We start from the raw sequence: 13602 nt of genomic DNA, 5'->3' as shown, positions 1-13602 counted from the left end.
GGCATATCAACATACATAATACTAGCGATCGTTGTCTTCTGTAACTATTATCTTAGTATCACTAGTGCATTAGAATCGTCCTTTATGCACTTCTGTTGTGCGATCGCTATCTTTGCACTGTACAACATGCCATGTATTTGCTTCTCCTGTTACCATGGCTACTCCCTTTCCCCTGTGACGTACTTCCGTGTTATGAGGAGGCGGCATGTGACTGCGCAGGCGTTGACCCTTGTTGGAGATCTGTGTCAGGCATTACACCAGGCGAGTAATTTGATTGCACAGGCGCCAACTGCTCTGAGACCTGCGCGTCCAATACACTTCCGGGGTCTACCTGATTTTGTCTCTATGCACGTGTGATGTTTACGCGCTCCCATTCTACCCTCTGAGGACTTGCCGCCGCTTCTAAAGGCATGTGTGTGACGAGGTAACACTGCAGCTGCATTTTATTTATTTGCTAATTTGTGGAATACTTATATACGATATGTTCTGGGTATAACCACTTGCCCCTGACGAAGCCTCCTTGGTGTGGCGACCCGCGTCAGGCATTTCCACAAGCTCCCCCTGCAATAGATATGCCTAGTTCATTATATTCAGCTTCTACTTGGAGGGATTGGTATTTGTGACATTCATGCGGTTTTCTGTATGTATATCTTTTGTGATTATTGCAGCTTGCATTTTGTGGGATGGTTTTCCTTCCCTCCTTGTGATTTCCTATAGGATTTCACACAGTGATTGTAGCTATTGAGGCATATTTATGGTCGCATTTTTACAATTTATATCATTTTGTTGGTGACTAATGAATGGGTACTGTTCTATCTTTTCCTAAATGGAGTTGACTTATTATGCCCATATCTAATTATTTATAGTTATTGAGCTATTACCATTGACTCTTATATGTATTGTTCTGCTCAAAAAATTTTTTCTGCGATGTGAACCAACATTAACCATTTGTGTACATCATTTGTTTTTTTGAGGGAGTTTTCTAGCCTTATTTTGGGCCAGCAGGGTTTACTGTCATATCCATGACTTTTTAAATGTTTTTAATGGGTTATGTCCTTTTTTGTATCCAATAAAATGATTTTGTTTATTTAGGTGATCCAGGTTTCAGTCTGTAGCTTTTCTCTTTTTCTTATGGGGGTTGTCCTTTCATCCTTACAGGGACAGGAAATGCATGAGTGGTTAATGGTCCCCTCCCACACCCACACTCCAGTGTTTTTACTGTCCCTGTAAGGACAGGCACGAGAGCGCTGCGTAGAAAGATAGCCGCGGCATCCAGGCAAGAAGAAGCTTTCCATCGGGCCAGGGGGATCGGGTCCAAACGGCAACTCCTCCTGTCAGATGGTCCAGGGCGGCACCCCCCTAAGGGGAGTTCTCCGCCAGGTGTCCCATGGAGCGATGCTCCGGGACTCGGAGCCGGTTCCCCTCAGCGGGGCTCTTGGCTCCCGCTGTCGCACGCCGCATCATCCCCACATCACTTCCGGGCAAGGACGACTTCCGGTGGCGTCCCAGCGTGGAACGGGGAACGGAGCAGCGGTGGCTGGAGCAGCAGATGGCATGAGGATCAATCGACCCACTCAATGCAAGGTAGGACGAAGTGGCGGGGTGGGTTGGCCATACGGGACACTGCCATGGAAGGCGCTGTGAAGACCAGCGATCACCCAGAACCAAGTAGTGGGCATGATGGACATGACTTAAGAAAGACAGGAGCTTAAACCAAAAAGCTCCTGTGCTTTATGATAGCAAAAGCGGCACCGACTCCTGCAGCATCAAGGAAATCGGGCAGATCTAATAGAATGCCCACCCGTGCCAGCAATTTACCCTCAGGATCGTCAGGGGCGAACAGGCTTTTTTCTTCACTGAGCGGCGCACAGAGGTCAGAAAGAAGGTCCTGACCTCTGTCCCAGGACTGCTACCTTCTCAGTCATCCACCCCATACTAAGAGACCGGCCCTGTTAGGCTAAGCAGGACTGCGCTAGTCAGGTGTCAGCCGCTAAGCAGCCAGGAAGGGAGTCCGGAATGGGAAACCAACCTGACTGCACTAGACTGAGCAGGATGCTGGGAGCAACTCCTTTGCTGAGCAGGCTCCTCTGTGGCTGCGACTGAATGGGAGACCGCAGAAGGCAAGGCTTGAGACTCGTCCTGTGCACAGGCAGGAATCCGATGCCTAACATAACTGAAAAAGAAATTGTGGTGCCACCGGCCACTCTAGGCTGAGCGTGACTACATTCGTCAGGTGGAGGCCGCTAAGTAGCTTGAGCCTGGGCGGAGACCAGAATGGGAGACCAGCCCGCAATCGCACGTCACGGGTCATGCATTTCGCCAAACTTTCCCTTCCAATAAAAAACACCATGGTGTCCCTCGAGAGTTTAGGCTCGGCTACCGTCAACCAGGTTAACACTTGGGATGGAGTTCCTAAGATCGACACCCCAGTGGCCAGGGTGTCAAGGACGACTTCAATTCCCTTTGAAAATTCCTCTAGCCCAAAGAACCCTTGGACAAGATGGCGATGGGCTTCTAAAGAGGGCTTGGGAGGCCTCTGCGGCGGGCACATCGGTCGCCAGATCCATGCATCAATGATTGACCAGTTAGAGCACCAGGTTACAGGGCCCCTAAAGGTGATCTCATAGAGAACCTTCCCCTGTGAGAATTGCACCTGGATTCTTGGCGGACACTTCAGCTGAATTGGGGCGTTTTTCCGGCCAGGAATAATTCTTATCCAAGACGGCTCGCCAAGCCGTATGGATGAAGATCTGGTCAGGGGTTTACCAGTCGAAAAATAGGTTAGGGGGCCAAACTTTCTCAGGCGGGAAGGTAGTTGGACCGGTCTTAGATACAATACTGGAGAATGCCACTGAAATTAAAAAGAGGGTTCCCGAGGAAAAACAAAAAGGTTTTTCCCTTTCAGAGGCCCCGTCCTTTCCAAAGGCAGGAATATAGAAGGACGCCATACCAGTCGGGTCTCGCCTCAAACACTTCTCGATGGCATGGGGGCTCATCTCTCAGAACCAGCGGATCCTGAATACAGTTTCCCAGGGCTATACCCTCAAATTCATAACCCCCCAGCACGGTTTGTAGTTACAGATTTCCGGCCCAAAATCTTATAGACCCTATAGGGGCAGACGTAAAGGATCTGCTAATATCAGAAGTAGTTTGCCAGTTCCAAGAACAGAGAGAGGTCTGGGCCACTATTCAACTCTCTTCACAGTAAAAACAAAAGAAAAAAAAACACTTCGGGGGAGAGTCGGACCATTATAAATTTAGAACCACTAAACCAATGGTTCCGATACAAAAAATTTTGAATGGAGTCCCAAAAAACTCCATCCCCTGGATAGATCAGGATGCCACACCGTGCACAATAGATCTAAAGAGTGCATTCTATCATGTTCCCATCCACCCTCACCCTTAGAGGTTCTTGCGGTTCGCATTAAAAATAGGAAGCGGATACTACTATTTTCAGTTCAGGCTATTCCTTCTATTTCCCTAGCTGCAACACCCTGGGTTTTTACAAAGCTTATCATCAAGAACGTGGCGCACTTAAGACAAAGCGGCCTAATCATCGTACCATACCTGGACGACTTCCTCGTAATATCTCATTCAGCATCTGAGTTAAGAAGACAACTCGACTTGGCAATCGCCACGCTCGGAATCCTATGTAGGATCCTGAACGGAAACAAGTCAGACCTGCAACCCGGTACCCAGGAAAATTCCTGAAAGTCGTATTAGATTCCAAAACAAGAATCTCGATTTACCAGAAGAAGGAAAAAAGGCCCATCAGGAACAGGATCGTCAGCTATGGCGAGATCAAATATCCATAAGAAACGCAATGAAGGTCCTAGATACCCTGACAGCATGCATACCCTGCGTAAAGTGGAGCCCAGAAAGTCTACAAGGAGATCCCATCAAAATGGGACAGATGGCAGACCTCTCTGAACAAAGAAATTCAGCCGTCCCCAGCCTAGAATCATCTCTAAAGGAGTGGACCAGCCACAAGAGGCTGCCTTGGATCATGTCACCACTCATGACTATAATCATGGATGCCAGCAGGGAAAGATAGGGAGCCCATCTGGAAGGAGGGCACCTCCAATAAGCATGGCCCGGAAACATCAATTCACAGTCCTCAAACTACAGAGAACTACAAGCAGTTTGGGAAACGGAAACTTAAGCGAAGCCAGTCGAGTCTACAGGGCCAACAAATAAAGGCCATGTCAGACAACGTAACCACAGTATCTTTCCTATGCCACCAGGGGCCCCAGGACACGGGAAGCTTCAGGACCTGGTGGCCCGCATCTTCACCTGGGCGGAGAACAATGTTCGCCCCATATCAGCGGTATACCTACAGCGCTCCGGGAACAACACAGCCGACTATTGGAGCAGACAAGAAGTCCAAGCCACCAAGTGGGAATTGAAAGAGGTGATATTCATAGATTTGTGCCATCGGTGGGGAACCCCCAGCTGGACCTCTTTGAGACAAAAAAAGAACATCAGGCTACAGAAATTCTTCTCCCTCAATCCAGCGGACCAACCAGAGAAGTCGACATCTTTAATCAGAGATGGGGGTAGACTGCCATACAGCTCTTCCCCCATTGCTATAATACCAGGAATTCATAGAAAGATCCAGGAGAAAGGAGCAGTGTTAATGCTTGTGGTACCCTTCCGGCCCATGTGAAGTTGGAGAAGATGGCTCAGGAGGGGCCGCTTTGTGGTGTTTGCAGGTACACAGGATGCAGTGACGAGTTGCGAGACAATTTGGTGCTTTCTATATTAGCGTTTATAAGACTAGAGGGAACTTTCCTCAGTCACGGCCTGATCAGCAAAAGTGGGTAACACGGGTTGCCCTCGCAGGGGCTCTATACAAGCAAACACAAACGGGTAGAACACGACTACTTCTGGCAATATCCGGTCACTATAGGGCCGCGGTATGGCCGACTATGGGTCTTTAATTATATAGTCAACTTAGCCGTCAAGACGTCCCTCGCCATTCGGGATGGTTGTCTTTCAGCGTAGTAGTCGCTGGACCCAGTTGCTGAGGCGTTGACGAAGTCTTCGTGCGCTCCGGCACGCTGATGACACTGGAGCCCCACAGGCCCCGACGGAGTCCTTGGAAGGATGGGCCGCAGTCCCCGGACTGGGGCAAGCGGCAGCGATGTAGGGTGGCAAATCACAGGCCACCTGTGCAGCTAATGGCTGCGACGGAGAGTCCGCGGCCAGCAGAGGCTCGGCCCCAGCTGTGAACCAGAGTGGGACAGTGGTGGCCGCCGACGGCACTGTACTTGCCGCAGCCACTGTTGAGAGCAGAGTGGCTGCGAGTTGCGGGGAACAGGCCGTAGCCGCTGGCTGAGGTGAGGCGGCCACGGGCGACCGTGGGTAGGCTGCAGCCGCGGGCTGAGGTGAGGCGGCAGCGGCCGCGGGTTGAACTGGGGCAGCAGTGGCAGCGGGCTGGAGCGGGGCAGCAAGTCTCGGATGATCTCCTTGGTGCCATCCCTCTGGAGTCCTCAGTGAGCGTCTTCCCTGGCACTGGTAAGTCGCTCTAGCTTTCAGCCGCTCCCACAGTCTCCTGCTGCCTCTGTCCCGGTCTGCTGACTCATCGTCCCGGGAATTCCCCGCCTCCTTTATACTGGTCCCTCTTCCAGCCCATCTGTCTGTCACAACAGTCCATCCCCGAAACTCTGTCCCCCGGGGACAGTTTCCCCCGGAACCCAGATGACGGCTCCCTTGGTTCTGGCCCGGACACTCGACGGGGGCCGTTCCTCCCACAGATCCATCTACCAACAGCAGAGGATCTGATTTCCCAGGACCCAGTTCTGCACCCAGATCCGGAGAACCTACAGTTGGCAGCAGGGATCCAGAGACGGAGATCCTAAAATCCAAAGGCTTCTCTGACCAAGCGATCTCATCGATGCAGGCCAGCCGTAAGCCCGTTATGAGTGCAATCTAGAGTAAGATTTGGAGGAAGTTCTGCTCAGAAGGTGGTGGCACCCCCATAGACCTATCTCGCCCAGGTATCCCTCAAATCCTTGACTTCCTCCAGGCAGCATTTAATAAAGGTCTGAGTCCAAACACACTGGAAGTTCAGATAGTAGCTTGAAGTACTCTCTTTGATTTCTCCTTGGCCTCTCACCAATGGCTGGCGCGTTCGCAAAAGCCATCCAGAGATTGAGACCCAAGTTAAGGTAAACAGTTCCCCCGTGGGACCTAAACCTGGTACTTAACGCTCTATGCAGACCCCATAGGAGCTGATATCAGAAATAGACATCACAAACTCACAAGAAAAAAAACATCCTTTGGTAGCCATCACCCTAGCCAAACGGCCGGGTGAGATCTTGGCCATCAGTACAGAACTTGTACATTCAGATATTCATACATTCATAATACTAAGACTGAACCTGGGATTCCTCCCTAAGGTAGCATCTCCCCAAAATTTAAACCAGGAGATAGTCCTACCCTCATTCTGCCCATCCCCGAAAAATGATAAAGATTCTTTCACTCATTGGAAGTCAAGCGAGTGGTCATAGGGCATTTAGAGGCCACTCGAGAGCGGCGGCAGGACACAAAATTGTTTATCCAATACGGGGGTAGAAATAAGGAGCATCTACACACTCCCTAGCAAAGGGGACAAAGTCAAATATCTCCTCAGCATAACGAGGTTGAGACATTACCTGTACCAGAAGGGCTTAGAGCTCTTTCCACTAGGGCGTTAGCAACGTCATGGGCAGAGAGAGCGAGAGCCTCAGTAGTGCAAATATGCAGGGCCGCAAGCTGGTCTACTCTAAACACTTTCTGTAGACACTATAAATTGGACACCTTAGCAGCTAGCCAGACGACCTTCAGTCATAAGGTGCTACAAGCAGTAGTCCCACCCTAAGCGAATTCCTACTTTGGTATTCCCCATCGTGCTGTCAGGATAGGACGTCCTGGAAAATGGATATTAGACCTACCGGTAATGTTATTTCCAGGAGTCCATCCTGACAGCACTGGTAGTTCCCTCCCAATAATTTGTATTTGTGTTAATATGCTTGTACTAAATCTCAATAAATGTTAATTGCATCCAGGGCTGGTTTTAGGCAAAGTGGGGCCCTAGGCAAAGTTTAAAATGGGGCCCCAAATGCTCACATATTGCACATCACAGAAGCATTTCGATTGTATTTACATGTGCTGAGTTCAGGCCGCTAAATGAGTGTGATCGACAATATTGAAGAAGTCGTTCAACACTTGTTTCCCGGCCTCTTTCTGTCATGGTTAGGACATGGTTAATGTCCTGTGCTCACAGGGTTAACTTTTGCCGGCCTCTCTTTGGATCTGGGAGGGGTATTTATACTCACTCCAGACTAGCATTCTCTGTCAGCTATACTGTTATTCTGGCTGTGTGTCTGACCGACCCCCCTGGTGTGCGTGTATTCTGCATTGCTTGTTTGATTCCCGTGTATGACCCGGCCTGTTCCCTCACTCTGTACTCCGTCTCTCGTTTTGGTACTATTGTCTTCTCTGGTTCTGACCTCCTGGCTTGGCTATTGTTACTCCGTTGCAATTTGTCCCTATTGTACCGTCCATTGCCCGTTCTGGTTTTCTGATCTATTGCTACGTCCTGACTATTCGCTCTGTCTAACCCTTTGGTACTGTCCTGCTATCTCGTGCTTTGACCCGGCTTGATCTAGTTTCTGTCTCTGTCTATGCCCCTTGGTAACATTGTCCTGTAGTTACCTTTCTAGGAGTTTCCCTACAGCTCCTAGCTCTGTGGAGCTTAGGCCACGCCCCCAGCAGTCACGTGCTTCAGGTCCTGGAGCATGCATCGTCACCGCTGCTGCCCGCTCCACAGGTATCTTTGAGCACTGTTTTTGAACTCAGGACACGCGCACTGGCTCAGTGAGCAAGTGCAGTGCGGTGTTCCTGGCACTTTCCACCGTCTGAGAAAGAATGATGGGAACAGAATGATCACTAATGGATCACTAAGGGTGTGTGCACACATTGCGGTATTTGCTGCGGATCCACAGCGGATTTGGTCCTGAAAAACAGAGACTAATAGTCTACATAAGAATAATTCTAGCAATAATAGGCAAAAGGTAATACAAAGTCTTAAAGGCAATTAAAGGGATATAAAGCAAACCATTAACTCTTCTATATCAATTTCCCCCTTTTGTAAATGGTATAACCTTTGCCACAGGGTCAGCTGATGTCCATAAAGGAGCTACTGTCTCATGGGTCTAGTACCCATAAGGGGGCTTCCTACCTGCTTCGCCCATCCACCCTCAGTGTGGACACTCACTTTTCCCATCAGCAATGGCTATCTGGGGTCTATGATACACTACAGAAGGTTCAGCCTTAGATTCTTTTTTTATGCATACATTATTCAGTAGCTTAAGTAATACATATATTAGCGCTTTTACGGCTACATAAAACAATAACCAAAACAACAAAATTTGCATACAAGTCTGTACAATGCCAAAAATCCATCCTGCAAGGCCATTAAACCAATTTTTTGGATTTAGAAAAGAGAATGTGTTACCCCACCAGGAGTCTCTGTTTGCACTGTGTTGTTTTAACCATTGGTCTCTAAGTTCACCTATTTTGTCTATACTGGCCCTGATCTGGAGATTGCCAGCAGGGTCGATATAATTACAACAGGTGGGACCAATTATTTGACACATTTCTCCTTTTGCTGTCAGGTAATCTAGTACTATAGTATGTTGGTTAGTAACTATGATTCATTGTCTCTGTATTGTATTAGTGTCATTAAGAACTTCAAGAATCTGGAAAATCTGATTGTCCAGGTAGTCGGTAGCTTCCACTAATTTATCCCACATTTGTGTTATGAAGGGGTATATTAGCATACTACTGAATGTTTTATTTGTTATCCCCATTTCTACTAGATGCGGCCTACCATTTGGCCGGGGCTTATTGTCTGCAGCCCTTCTTTACAAAGTATGAATTGGGACTGCTGCTGTGTCTATTTTACTATGAGGAACTATGAAAGTGGCTGGTGTCAGTTTGGCAAGAGTGCAAACCCCTCTTATGTCTGGGCTCACCCACCTGTAGGCACGATGTCCGCAAGCCAAGAATACTCCTTCAGGGAGAACACAAACGTTACCAGGGGTCTGTATACATTGATATAAACTCAAAAGTCCTGACATAGGCTTATGGGCACACCAAGTGTTATTCATTTGTTTTCCGCTTATACCAGATGTACATTTACCCCTTTCTTTCCTTATTATTTTACCCGTAGATGCTTTACAGCCTTCAACACCATCCTGGTACACCGTCTCATTAACCTGTGTTTGATCATGAGTGTATATGCGGAAGCAATTATTGACCTCACCACAGGTATTTGCTCCAGTGTGTTGAAGACAGAACCACAGTTCATCATTGGGAATGGCGTCTAAGTGAGGGATTTCAGTCCTCCTCCTGGCGACCATATTTCCGACATCTGAATCATATTCCCGCCACCACATTTGTACCTTAGGCCGTGTTATATTAAACTGAAACCAGGGATTAGCGGCCCATCCAATTATAGCCAATGAGGCAGATATATCACGGGGCACATCTTTTCCCAAAAACCTAGATTGAGTCCAAGTCTCATTATGTATGCAGTGTGGGGTTAATACCTCCCATGGCTACAGAGGTAAGGCTAAGTACGGCATAGTCCTCGCAGATACTGGGCTGTGTGTACAGATCCAACAGTCCTTCGGTTTCTGACCTTCCATGTCCTTTATGAGAAGAGCATGATGCCGAATAAGTTTGTTGTCCCAGTCAGCATTTAAGAGTTTATCCTGTGTCTCTGTAGAGTGCAGTAACCCTGTCACTGCCAGCAAGGTGATGAGGAGTACAGTCATTCTACTGTTGACAGGACCTTCTTGCAGTGACTGGCGTGGATCCAGGTGGGCTTTCCCTCAAGTTTTACTGAGGTAGATGTGGTCAGCAGGACTTGGAAGGGGCTGTCAAATCGTGGGTCCAGGCTCCTTCTCACGTGCCTGCGTATAACCACCCAATCACCTGGATTCAGCTGATGCACATCTGCACTGGCATTAGGATCTGGAATGGATGAGAACACATGTTTATGCACCACATTAAGTTTTTCCTGCAAGGCCTGGACGTAGGCTGTCATAGAACCGTGTTGCATTTGTAGCACCTGTGGGAAGTACAGACCAGTCTTTCGTGCACTACCAAACAGGACTTCAAAGGGAGACAAGCCTGTCTTTCTATTTGGAGTGTGTCTGACTGAAAAGAGTGCAAGAGGCAAGCACTCTACCCAACTCTTCCCTGTGTCTGCCATGGCCTTTTGAATTTTCAGTTTAAGCGTCCCATTTAGTCTTTCCACTTTCCCACTACTTTGTGGCCTATATGGTGTATGAAATGCTTGCTGTATACCCAGGGCCTGCATGACTTCCCTCATTATTTCTCCCATGAAGTGTGTACCCCTATCGCTTTCTATGGTTTCTGGGACACCATACCTGCAGATCAGTTCTTTCATCAGTTTGTCTGCAGTCGTTTTAGCAGTTGCACATTTCGGCCAACCAGAGAAGACATCTACAAATACTAGGACATATTCATACACTCCTACCTTAGGTAGCTATATGTAGTCAATCTGCAGTCTCTGAAACGGGTAGAGAGGCCTAGGTGTCGCTTTCTTAGGGACTTTTACAGTTTTACCTGGGTTGTGCTGTGCACAGATGAGGCATGATTGTAGAAGTTTCGCGGCTGCGTAACTGAAAACAGGAGCGATCCAGAAGGCATCTACCATGGCACACATGTGACTTTTTGAGGCGTGAGTGGGGCCATGTGTTCCTTGCGCCATGTTCGGGAACAGGGACTTCGGTAGACACAACTTATCCTTATTCTCCCATACTCCGTTCGAGTTCAGGTCAGCTCCCAGTCTCCCCCAGTGTTCCTTCTCTGTTTGGGCAGCCTGTTGCTGGAGGGATTTTAGGACATCTAGGCTCAGTGTGGCTGGAATACGCTGACTCCCCGCCACCATCCACTGCTCCCTAGGCCGCCTTGCTGCTACTTTAGCAGCCTCATCCACCCTTCTGTTGCCCTCTCCCTCCACGGAGTCACCTTTTGTGTGTGCTTTTACCTTGACAATGCCAACCTGGACTGGTAACATCAATGCCTCCATCAATTGTTTCACCAGCTCTGCATTTTTAATGGGCGTACCGGCTGATGTAAGGAACGCTCTGCTTCTCCAGATAGGGCCATAATCATGGGCTATTACCCATGCATAGTTCGATTCAGTGTAAATATTAGCGACTTTACCTGCAGCGGCTCTACACGCCTCAGTTAGTGCCTTCAACTCCTGCGCCGACATGTGAGGAGGGAGTGGTTCAGCTCGGATTACCTCATGTGAGGATACTACTGCATATCCAGTATAGAATCGCCCATCCTGGTGGTATCTGAAGCCATCTACAAAAAACTCAAAATGTGCATTAGGAACAGGTTTTTCATAAACGTGTGCAAACCCAACTGTCTCCTGACTCATCAGTTCTATGCAGTCATGTTCATGCATCATGTCAAAGTATTCTTCCTCACTTGCTAATACAGTCATCAATTACCCCTTTTCTGAATCCACAGGCAGGAGGGTGGCTGGATTCAGAACGTTACACCTTTTGAGGGTGACATACTCAGGAATTAGTAGAGCACACTCAAGTCGGAGCTGTCTGGCCATAGACAGATGTTTTGGTTGAACTTGTACGAGTATGGAATGGATGTCATGTGGGGAATAAATTGTCAAAGGAAACGTCAGTGTGATCTCACATGCCTTTCCTAGTAGTAGTGCAGCTGCTCCTACCACACTGACACACGTAGGTGACCCTCTGATTACTGGGTCTAATTGTGCTGAGTAGTAATCTATTGGTCTCTGTTTCCCTCCATGTTGTTGTGTCAGTACTGCGGTAGCATGTCCTCTCTGCTCTGTGGAAAACAAGAATAATGGCTGGTCATAATTTGGAATGCCTAAGACTGAGTTCACACGTGGCATTTTTTTCGCGTTTCCGCGGCGGTTTTAACCGCGTGATTTTGCCGCGAAAAATAAGCATCCCATGCATTCCTATGGGATTCCGCAATGCTGTGCTAATGCTGCGGTTTTTACCGCGGCGGAATCGCTTCGCGGTAAAAAACGCAGCATGCTCATTATTTTGCGGAATCGCGGCGATCCCGCACCCATAGGAATGCATTGTTCCGCTTATTTCCCGCATGTGGCTGTGCACAACATGCGGAAAGTAAGCAGAACATTTGCGGATGGTACCCACAGTCCGGAGGAGAGGAGACTGTCCTCCGGGCTTTGGGTACCATATCCCTGTAAAAAATAGAATTTAAAATAAAAAATATTGTTATTCTTACCTTCCGGTGTCCCGCGCAGCCTTCCCGCCTCTCTCCACACTCTCGTTCCCAGTAATCCTTTGCGAAAATGCCCGCGTTATGACGTCCGTTCTCGCGGGATCGTGAAGTCTCGCGGTCATTCGAGTGACGTCATCGCGAATTACCGCGAGGCGTCGCGATCCCACGAGAACGGACGCCATCGCGGGCATTTTCGCAAAGGATTACTGGGAACGGCTGCGCTGGATGCCAGAAGGTAAGAATAACACCATTTTTTATTTTTTTTTACATTCTATCTTTTACTACTGATGCTGCATAGGCGGCCTCAGTAGTAAAAAGTTGGTCCCACTTGTCAAACACTATGTTTGATGAGTGTGACAACCTGTCAATCAGTTCTCCAAGCGATGCTACAGATCGCTTGGAAAACGCTAGCATTTTGCAAGCTAATTACGCTTGCAAAATGCTAGTTTTTCCGCGGGAAAATCGCGGGAATTTAAAATGCGATTTTTCCGCGGAATGGAATTCCGGAATTCTCGCGGTAATTTCCGTGAGAGCTCCGTTACGTGTGCACATAGCCTAAGGCCGGGGCTGACACAATGAGCAGTTTGAGAGAATGGAATGAATCAATTGCTTCTTGAGTGAGATCATAGGGGTCTGATGACAAGCAGTCATAAAGTGGTTGCATCATTTGTGAAGCGGACCTTATCCAAGGCCTGCAGTAGGTCACTAAACCTAGGAAGGTGCGTAGATGCTGATGTGACCTGGGTAGAGGGAGATTTTGAATTGCCTGTTTTCTGTCTTCAGTCAGGTGTCTCGTACCTTCGGCAATACAATGTCCCAAAAATGTCACCTTTTGTTTGCAATACTGTAATTTGTCACGTGAGACCTTGCAGCCCTTTTCTGCTAAAAAAACATAGCAAGGAAACTGTAGCTTCCTTGCAGGACGTCTGGTCCGGGCAGCAGAGCAAAAGGTCATCCACGTACTGCAAAAGTACCACCTGTGGATGAGGTGGTTGCCATTGCTCAAGGACCCCTGCCATTGCTGATGAATTGATGGTAGGGGAGTTCTTTCCTCCTTGTGGAAGGACTGTCCAACAATATTGTTTACCTTCATGAGTAAAGGAAAAAGATACTGACAGTCAGGGTGCAGGGGTACAGAGAAAAATGCATTTGCCAAATCAATGACTGTGAAACATGTTGCCGTTGCTGGGATCTGTGACAGTATTGTGTGTGGGTTAGGGACAATTGAGGTCACACTTTCTGTAGCATCATTAATAGCCCTTAAGTCATGATCCATTC

This window comes from Dendrobates tinctorius, unplaced genomic scaffold, assembly GCF_039654945.1.
Source record: "Dendrobates tinctorius isolate UK_male_01 unplaced genomic scaffold, ASM3965494v1 ptg000293l, whole genome shotgun sequence".
Lineage (NCBI taxonomy): Eukaryota > Metazoa > Chordata > Amphibia > Anura > Dendrobatidae > Dendrobates > Dendrobates tinctorius.
Note: the sequence above shows the minus strand (reverse complement) of the source record.